The sequence below is a fragment of the Nycticebus coucang genome, chromosome X (assembly GCF_027406575.1).
Source record: "Nycticebus coucang isolate mNycCou1 chromosome X, mNycCou1.pri, whole genome shotgun sequence".
NCBI classification, from domain to species: domain Eukaryota; kingdom Metazoa; phylum Chordata; class Mammalia; order Primates; family Lorisidae; genus Nycticebus; species Nycticebus coucang.
The window spans coordinates 116,390,218-116,400,628 of record NC_069804.1 but is presented as its reverse complement, the minus strand read 5'-3'; the positions used below and the strand labels follow the sequence as shown (position 1 = coordinate 116,400,628).

The window sequence follows — 10,411 nt, the reverse complement described above, 5'->3', positions numbered from 1 at the left end:
TGGGGGAAAGCACAGCAGAGAGGGAATGAGAGGGGAGAAGAGATTGAGATTTCTAAGCTATCACCTAATGGCCACAGTGTATACTGTGTATACACAGTGTATGTGTATATGGCTTTATTAAAGAGAAATGGCTTACATAAACTATCAAAACTGTAATAAATCTCACTATGTACAGTTTATACAATAGAACATGTTACATTTGTTGATCTTTAACTGTGAGTTTACCACATCACTGTTTTCATATACTAACTGAAGTTACTTTCAAGGTACTAACCCTTGAAATAGGGACAGTAAATTTCTCCACTTTGTAGAAGAAGAAATTGAGGCAAAAACAGGCTGTTTCACTCTCCCTAGGTCACAGAAAACCGGGTGTTTTAATGACTTTTCAGTGGTATATATTTCTTTATTTCTAATATTTCCAGTTAATACAAGGGTTCATATAATTAGGTTATATTGTTTGCATTAGTTAGTAAAAGCCTGAGTTGTATTTGAGTCCTACATGTAGGAGCTATGACGTTGTATTTGTTAGTTCGAAGCTTGCTGAGCCTCTTCGCTCCACCCTTCTATCTTTCCCTTCTCCCCTCTTCTGGAATTTAATTGTGTTTTTCCACTCATGTGGGAATGTAGTTATGCCTCTTCTGGTTTCAAATTAGTATTGAGTACATGAGTTCAATACTAATGGTTTTTCCATTCCTGACTACTTTACTAAAAAAAAAAAAAAAAAAAAAAAAAGTGCTTCAATTCCATCCAGGTAACTGTAAAAGTGTAAAATTTGTTTCTTTTGTATGGTGCAATAGTATTCTATGATAGATACATACCACAGTTTATTAATCCATTCATCAGATGATGGGCACTCAGGTAGTTTCCAAATCCTGGCAATTGAAAACTGAGCTGTGATAAACAATCTAGTACAAATGTCCTTGGAATTCTTGGCTTCCATAACTGTGAGAGAATACACTTCTGTATTTGTAAATTACTCAGTCTCAGATATTCTGCTTGTTCTGCTATAGCATCACAAGATGGACTGAGAGATGATTTTTTTTTTTTTTTGTAGAGACAGAGTTTCACTTTATCGCCCTCAGTAGAGTGTCGTGGCATCACACAGCTCACAGCAACCTCCAACTCCTGGGCCTAGGCGATTCTCCTGCCTCAGCCTCCCTAGTAGCTGGGACTACAGGCGCCCGCCACAACGCCCAGCTATTTTTTTGTTGCAGTTTGGCCAGGGCCGGGTTTGAACCCGCCAACCTCCGTATATGGGGCCGGCGCCCTGCTCACTGAGCCACAGGCGCCGCCCGAGAGATGATTTTTAAAAATTTTTGCTCTGGGGTATTTGTTTTGGTGTCTGATTGTGGTTGGAATTGTTATATCTCTGACATAATTGCTCTTTAACTTACATTTAAATGTTCTATCTCTTCTAATCTAAAGATCTAACCACTGATTTTTTAACCTTCCAACTTATTTGATTAAAAAACTGGATATTTTGTCCTCTAGAATGCTAATGCTGTCAAATATCTTTTGACATATGGAAGTGGTGACATAATAGTTGCCTTGGCTCCATGAATACTAAAATTATATTAATCATCTTTCTAATATTTAAACACTTTATACAAGGACTAAAGAACTTAAAGTCATAACCTTCATCATAAGTTCATCATGTATTTTTGATGTGTTTTTACTTGGGTTTGCTAATATTTTATTTAAGAACATTCTTATTATTTTATGTGATATGTACTTTCATTTTTTTTTACTTGCAATTTCAGCTTTTTATTATTTTTTTCTTTTCAGTTTTTGGCTGGGGCTGGGCTTGAACCCGCCACCTCTGGTATATGGGCTGATGGGGCCTGTGTCCTACTCCTTTGAGCCACAGGTGCCGCCCCCCCATTATAGGGTTTTATTTTTTTTGTACTTTTATTTTGTAGTGCAATTTTAGCTGTGTTTTAAAATCAGTTTTATACCTGCTTCTGCATTTTATATACTTAAAATAGTTTGGACAATATTGATATTATCTTACATCTAACAGTTTTCTAAAATCCTCTTCTGGAAAGATCTGAGGTTGGTGCTTTGTTTTTTTGCCAGATATCCTTTCAGTGGGAATTATAAAAGACCAAAAACATACTTTTTGTGAACTCTTTGTTTTAAACAAATGATTTGCTTTTCATTACAAATACTGTGCATGACTATGCCTTCTTTTGCAAAACCAATAAATATAAGTACAAATTCGAAACATGTGATTTGTCCAAGATACTTGTAAAAGACAGGAAAATACCTTTTTTAATATTTCAGAAATCAATTTATTTCCTAATTTGTTAAAGATTAAGTTTGAAGGTATGACTCAACTATAGAACAGAAAGAGTGAGAAAAGGAGAAAGGGAACATCTTACAGGTGCTTTTACAAGCTTTTGATAATTTTTCTGATGTTATCTTTACCTTCTGAAACGTCACCAGATAGCTGAATTTAAGATATTTTTAATGAACTGATAAATGGGAGGAAAGAAAGTATGTCGAGCAGAGTATAATCTTTCCCAAAAACAATTACCCATATCAAAAGATGCTAAATTTAAAATACTAAGAAAAAGTGAGGAAAAGCCTGAATTATAGAAAAAAGTCAAACATATTTAATCAAAAACTATAACAAAAATTAGCAAATACATATGCAAGAAAAACACACAACAGCACTATGTAATGACAAAGAGGAAAAGCAGTGGTCCAAGACCACTCAAGATGGCTTGTCAGTTCAAGAGAAAAAAATACACACATGCGCATGCTAACACACATGTTCACTCACACACACATGAGCAATCACATGTTCACATACACACATACACACAAAACACAAACCAAGTACTTTTTAGCAATACAATTAATCTACAACAAGCACAAAACTCAGAATTATTTTACAGTCTTCCTTTTTTAATAACAAAAGATGCCCACCTGTGTGTACATATATATATTTTCAGTGGTTTACTGTTGACTTGTTTTTATTTATTTTTTTCTTCTTTTTTTTAAATCATAACTGTATACATTGATATGATCATGGGGCATCATACACTCGCTTCATAAATGTTTTGGCACAGTAACTGAGATAACGCCGGAAAGGCTATGTTAACCATTGTGATAAAAATGTTGACTTGTTTTTAAAGATATCAGTCTTACTACAAGAAACTGCTTCCTGTATTTTACAGCCTTTCTTTTATTTACGTTCATGTATATACCTTCCACCAAGCAAAATAGTTTCAGGTTGGCAGGCAGAGGGGTGACTTATTTTCTGTACAATTGAATGCCAGAGTTCTAAACACTGGCCAGAAAATGTCTTATTGCCATTTAAACACTTGGCAATGGTTACATTGATGCCTAAATTGCTATTTTCTACAAAAAGCTGCGTAGTACTTGTGTCAAGGACTAAGCAGTCACTGTTCATAATATCTGTTTGAATTCCCTCCTGAATAGACCGAGGAGGTGCTTCTCAAGTCAATCGCCACCTAAGACCATTTAGTTCAAGTCGGTAAATAAAATTTTCCGCTTGCTGGGGTGTTCCTATCAGCTGCAGAATTGCACAGAACCACTCTTGACCATCGTAGTTTTCCTTTTTCTCCAAGACCAGCATGAAGTGAAAGGCAAAACAGAACTGCATCATCACCCAGTCAGCAGCACCAGGAAGATTAATATTTGTAGCAAGGAAAACTATTTTCTCTCCCTGTAGTGCTACAATTGACTTACGTTTACACGTCAGATGTCGCATGACAGTATCCAAAGAGCCTTGCCATTTACGGGAAACACCAGGGCACAGACAGGTATAAGGTCAAAAGCCACGGAGCTCTTTGTGGTCTTTTTCCGTGGGCAGCAGAGTTATTCCACACCCATAAGAGGCATATTTACAAGGGAAAGGACTAAATTGACCACTTTCTCCATAGCGACATTTCCAATGGATCCCAATGGACCCCAGCAAGTTGGACAACCTGTGAGCTTTGGGAGACAGTTGCTACATAGGATGGGACCACGCTGACATCGAAGGATGGGTGGTAACACATAGTTCAAGCAGACTACACACTCAAAAAGACTAGCCAAGTCACTGACAGATGTAGTTGTGTCAGCCAGGCCAGGTACCCTCTGGTATGGTGCACACTTTGAGGTACCAGTAGGTAATGCCTTGGCAGTCCGACGGCTCATTTCTGTGGGTAGAGAGCCCACCTCGAACTGGGTTCTGGCTCAAACAAGGCTGTGCCCCAGCACCTGATGTGGGCGGAGCCCCCACCTATTGCTGACGCTGTGACTCACCAGACACTCTGGGCCACCACAGCTGCTGGAGAGTGCTCTCCTCAATGGATGCCGGGCTTCCCCCTATCTGCTTAATGGCCACCTGCCGGATCATTTCCTGCATCCTCAAGCCCACTGCAGGCTCCTGATGAATACCAAACACCCAGCTGCCAGCTATCTGGCTGCTATTTTATATAAGAATTATTTATCCAAATTCCGTATATGTTGTATGTATGTGATTGTCTCAGACTTTTTGCCTCTCGTAGGGCCAAGTGGGTAAATAGTGTTTCACTAGAAAATTATCCATTGCATCTGTGTTCAAATGTATTTGAATAGAATTCTGCAAACTTTGCACTTAGGAGACTTGAAATTTTCCTTCTATTGAAGGCTATATTGCCCTTGTCATTTTAAATTTTGTGTGTCATTTTAAATTTCTCCCTTTTTGATTAATTTATCCAGTCATTTTTCGCATTTTTGATATCCACCCGAGTAAACCTGCCATTACTTTTATATATGAATGTCACTGTAGCTTTTTTTTTTTTTTATTTCAGGTTAATATAAGAAGGGTATGTAAAATCGGGTTATACTATTTGCATTTGTTAGGTAAAGTGCCAATTGTAGTTGTGCCCTTCACCCAGGAGGTGTGCCATATATCCCTATTTTCAGCCATAAAGGACAATGAAGACTTTACATCTTTTGTATTTACCCAGAAGGATCTGCAGAAGATCCTCTTATGTAAAATTTCACTATAGTTTTATTTTTTAACCCATGAATTTCTATTTCCACCTCTAACTAGATTTCTTTGCCTACATACTTTTAGATGATGTTGTGTCTTTCTGATTTTAATATTCAAGTCATTCACATTTATTTTTACCAGTATAAGTATTTCTTCTTCTTAGCTAGATGCCTGGTAATGGGATTGCAGGATCAAATGGGAGGTCTATTTTGAATTCTTTGAGGATTCTGCATACTTCCTTCCAAAAAGATTATATTAGTTTACAGTTTCACCAGTAATGTAAAAGTGGTCCCATCTCTCCATATCCATGCCAGCATCTTTAGCTTTGAGACAAGTTGATGTGGGCCTTTCTCACTGGGGTTTGGTGATATCTCAGTGTAGTTTTGATTTGCATTTCTCTGATGATTAGGGACAATGAGCATTTTTTCATGTTTGTTACCATTCATCTGTTGTTCTATATATGTTGTTCTAAATTCTCTATAGAAAATTCTCTATAGAATTTAAAATTTAAATTTCATTTAAAATTCTATAGAGAATTCTATAGAATTTAAAATTTAAATTTCATTTAAAATTCTATAGAGAATTTTCTATTCTTGTCTCTTGCCCAGTGTTATATGGGATTGTTGAATCTTCTCATGTTGATTAATTTGAGTTCTCTGTAGATGCTACTTATCAAACTTTTGTCTGGTTCATGAAATACAAATATCCATTCCAATTCTTAAGGTTTTCACTTTGATTTGGTTGTTGTTTCCTTAGGTACAGAGATGCTTTTTAATTTAATTAAGTCACATTTGTTTATTTTGTTGTTTCATTTGCCACAGAAGTCTTCTTCATAAAATCTTTCCCTAGTTGGATAACTTCAAGTCTTTTCCCAACACTTTCTTTGAGGACTTTTATGCTTTTACTCCTAGATTTTAATTTTTCCTCCATCTTGAGTGAATTTTTATAAATTTTCAGAAGTGTGGGTCCAGTATAAGTCTTTTACATGTGGTTACCAAGTTCTTCCAATGCCATTTATTGAATAGGAGTTCTTTTCTCCAGTATGTATGTTCTTGTTTGGTTTATCAGAATATCAGGTGGCTGTAAATTTTTAATTTAATGTCATGTTATTCTATTTGATTCCAAATGTCAGTGTCTCTAATTTTCTGCCAGTATCATTCTGTTTTGATCACTATGGCCTTGTAGTATAACTGAATATCTGGGAGACTGATATCCCTGGCTTTGCTTTTCTTACTAAGAATTGCCTATCATTTATCTTTTTTATTTTTAGATCATAACTTTTATTTTTAGATCAAACAAAATTCGTTATTTGCAATATTTCAACTAAATATACCAATAGTGTCACTAGGAAAAAAAAAGAAAAAGAAAAAAAAGAAAGAATTGCCTTTGGTATACAGGGTTTTTCTGGTTACTTTCAAAACTAAAAAAAAAAAAAAAAAAAAAAAAAAAAATCATTTTTTTCCGAATCTTGAAGGTAGGGTTATGGTATTTAATTTAATTAATTAATTAATTAATTAATTAATTTTATTTAACTTACAAGCATGTTCTTTTATTTGGAAAGAACTATAAAATGGTGATAGTATTTTAGTGGGGATTTCTTTGCATCTGTAGATTACTTTGAGAAGTATAGACATTATGATAATATAAATTTTCCCTAACCATGAGTATGTTATGCTTTTTCTTTTCTTAATATCTTCTGCTATTTATTTTCTCTGGCTTTTATAATTTTCTTTGTAGAGAGAATTCTTTCACATCTTTTGTTAGGCATATTCTGAGGTATTTCATTTTTTGGCGGGCAGGAGCTACTGTGAATTGTGAACTGTAACCTTGATTACCTTCTCATCTTGGCTGTTATTGGCATATACAAAGGCTACTTGTTTGTGAACATTGATTTTATATCCTGATACATTACTGTATCTGTTGATCACAAGTCTTGTGCTTGAGTCTTTGGAGTTCTCTAATTATAAGATCATATCTTCAGTAAAGACAGACAGTTTGACCTTCTCTGCCTCAATTTGGATGCTCTTTATTTCCTTCTCTTGCCTGATTGAATGTACTAAAATGTCCTGCACTGTGTTAAATAGTAGTGATGACAGAGGATGACCTCCAGTTCTGAGTGGAAAAGTTTTTGGTTTTAGTCAATTATGTATAATATTAGCCTTGACTTTAAGATCAGTTTAAGAATTGTGCCACCTATTCCCATATTCTTAAATGTTCTAATTAGAAAAGGATTCTGAATTTTATTCAATGCTTTTTCTGCATTAAATGCGAGGATCATATTTTTTGATTTTGCTTCTGTTGATATGCTGAATTATGTTTATGGACTTGAGTATGTTAAACCAAATCTACTTGATTGTGATGAATGATTTGTTTAATGTGTATCCATAATCTATTGGCTAGAATTTCATTGAAAAAGTTTGCATCTATACTCATTAGTGAAATTGGTCTGATGTTCTCCTTTGAAGTTGGGTCTCTTGGTTTGGTATTAGGGTGATGTTTGCTTCATAAAACTGTTGAGAAAGGCTCCTTCTTTCTCAATGTTGTGGATTAATTTTTACAACATGGGTATAAGCTGGCTACCCTCCACAGAGGTCTAGGATAGAAAGAAGCCTTTCCAGAGTTTGTGGTTTTGGTGGGGAGGCTGTCTGTGGACCAGTAAGTGTGGAAGAGTGGGCATACTTGGACAGTATATGGCAACCAGTTTTGAAAACCTGTTGGAGTAGATTTGCCATTGGTTTGGTTGCTTGTGAGACAGTCATACTGAGAACATCTTGGCAACCAGTGGGGAAGCCATTGTGGGAAAATTCTGAGAAGGTCTTAGCAAGAGCCTAACGCATGGCTATCTTAATTCTGCCTACTGGGCTCAGAACTCCACTCTTGGGTCAGGCTGAGGTATTCCCACTCCCCATCAGAACTGGTGTCATGGAGTACTGTGTGACTTGCCCATAACAAATTCTGGAGACTTTTTTCTTTGTTTTTTTATTAAATCATAGCTGTGTACATTAGTATGATCATGGGGCACCATACACTTGGTTCATAGACCATTGGACACATTTTCATCACACTAGTTAACATAACCTTCCTGGCATTTTCATAGTTATTTTGCTAAGACCTTTACATTCCACATTTACTAAGATTCACATATACCCTTGTAAGATGCACCGCAGGTGTAATCCCATTAATTCCCCTCCCTCCACCTACCTTCCCCCTCCCTCCGCTCCCTTTCCCCCTTCTCCCTATTCTTAGGTTGTAACTAGGTTATAGCCTTCATGTGAAGGTGCTAGATTAGTTTCATAATAAGGGTGCGTTCATTGGATACGTTTTCTTCCATTCTTGAGACACTTTACTAAGAAGAATATGTTCCAGCTCCATCCATGTAAATATGAAAGAGGTAAGGTCTCCATCTTTCTTTAAGGCTGCATAGTCGTCCATTGTGTACATATACCACAATTTATAGATCCATTCATGGATCCATGGGCATTTGGGCTTATTCCATGACTTAGCAATTATCAATAGGGCTGCAATAAACATTGTGGCACAAATATCTTTATTATGATTTGATTTTTGGTCTTCTGGGTATATGCCCAGTAGAGGAATTACAGGATTGAATGGCAGGTCTATTTTTAGATCTCTAAGTGTTCTCCATATATCTTTTCAAAAGGAATGTATTTATTTGCAATTCCACCAGCAGTGCAAAAGTGTTCCCTTTTCTCCACATCCATGCCAACATCTCTGGACTTGGGATTTTGTGGTATAGGCTAGTCTCACTGGAGTTAGATGATATCTCAAAGTAGTTTTGATTTGCATTTCTCTGATGATTAAAGATGATGAGCATTTTTTCATATGTCTGAAGGCCATGTGCCTGTCTTCTTCAGAGAAGATTTTCTTCAAGTCCCTTGCCCGGCCTGCGATGGGATCCCTTGTTCTTTTCTTGCTAATGCGTTTGAGTTCTCTGTGGATTCAGGTTATTTAACCTTTGTTGGAGACATAACCTGTAAATATCTTCTCCCATTCTGAGGTCTGTTTGCTTGCTTTACTTACTGTGTTCTTGGCTGTGCAGAAGCTTTTTACTTTGATCAGGTCCCAATAGTGTATTTTTGAAGCAGCTTCAATTGCCCGGGGGGTCGTTTTCATAAAAAACTCGCCAAACCCAATTTCTTCAAGGGTTTTCCCTGCACTCTCTTCTAGTATTTTTATAGTTTTGTGTCTTACGTTTAAATCTTTAATCCAGTGAGAGTCTATCTTGGTTAATGGTGAAAGGTGTGGGTCCAGTTTTAGTCTTCTACAGGTTGCCAGCCAGTTCACCCAGCACCATTTGTTAAAGAGGGTATATTTTCCCCATTGAATGTTTTTAATTGGATTGTCAAAGATTAAATAATGGTAAGTAGCTGGATTCATCTCTTGGTTCTATATTCAGTTCCAGACATCTACTTCTCTGTTTTTATGACAGTACCATCCTGTTTTGATCACTATCGATTCGTAGTATAGTCTTAGGTCTGGTAGCGTGATTCCTCCTGCTTTGTTTTCATTTTTGAGTAATGTCTTGGCTATTTGAGTTTTTTTCTGATTTCATATAAAATGAAGCATTGTTTTTTCAAGATCTTTAAAGTATGACAGTGGAGCTTTAATGGGGATTGTGTTGAAATTATATATTGGTTTGGGTAGTATGGACATTTTAAGAATGTTGATTCTTCCCAACCATGAGCAGGGTATATTTTTCCATTTGTTAACATTCTCAGCTATCTCTTTTATTAGAGTTTCATAGTTTTCTTTATATAGATCTTTCACATCCTTTGTTAGATAGACTCCCAAATATTTCATCTTCTTTGGCACTATTGTGAATGGGATAGAGTCCTTAATTGTTTTTTTCAACTTGACTATTGTTGATATATATAAAGGCTACCGATTTATGAATGTTGATTTTGTAACCTGAGATGCTGTATTCCTTGATCACTTCTAAGAGTTTTGCAGTAGAGTCCCTAGTGTTTTCCAGATATACAATCATATCATCTACGAAGAGCAAAAGTTTGATCTCTTCTGACCCTATGTGATACCCTTGATCGCCTTTTCTTCCCTAATTGTGGTGGCTAAAACTTCCATTACAATGTTAAAAAGCAATGGAGACAATGGACAGCCTTGTCTGGTTCCTGATGTGAGTGGAAATGATTCCAATTTAACTCCATTCAACATGATATTGGCTGTGAGTTTGCTGTAGATGGCTTCTATGAGTTTAAGAAATGTCCCTTCTAGGCCAATTTTCTTGAGTGTTCTGATCATGAAGGGATGTTGGATGTTATCAAAAGCTTTTTCTGCATTGATTGAGAGAATCATATGGTCTTTGTTTTTTATTTTGTTCATGTGCTGAATTACATTTATAGATTTACGTATATTGAACCAGCCTTGAGACCCTGGGATAAAACC

The 10,411-nt window shown here is 36.1% G+C and overlaps 1 pseudogene; it reads right to left on the bottom strand.

The window, feature by feature from the left end:
• Positions 1-3,190: 3,190 nt before the first annotated feature.
• LOC128576956 (E3 ubiquitin-protein ligase SIAH1-like) lies at positions 3,191-7,761 on the bottom strand (annotated as a pseudogene).
• Positions 7,762-10,411: the final 2,650 nt, after the last annotated feature.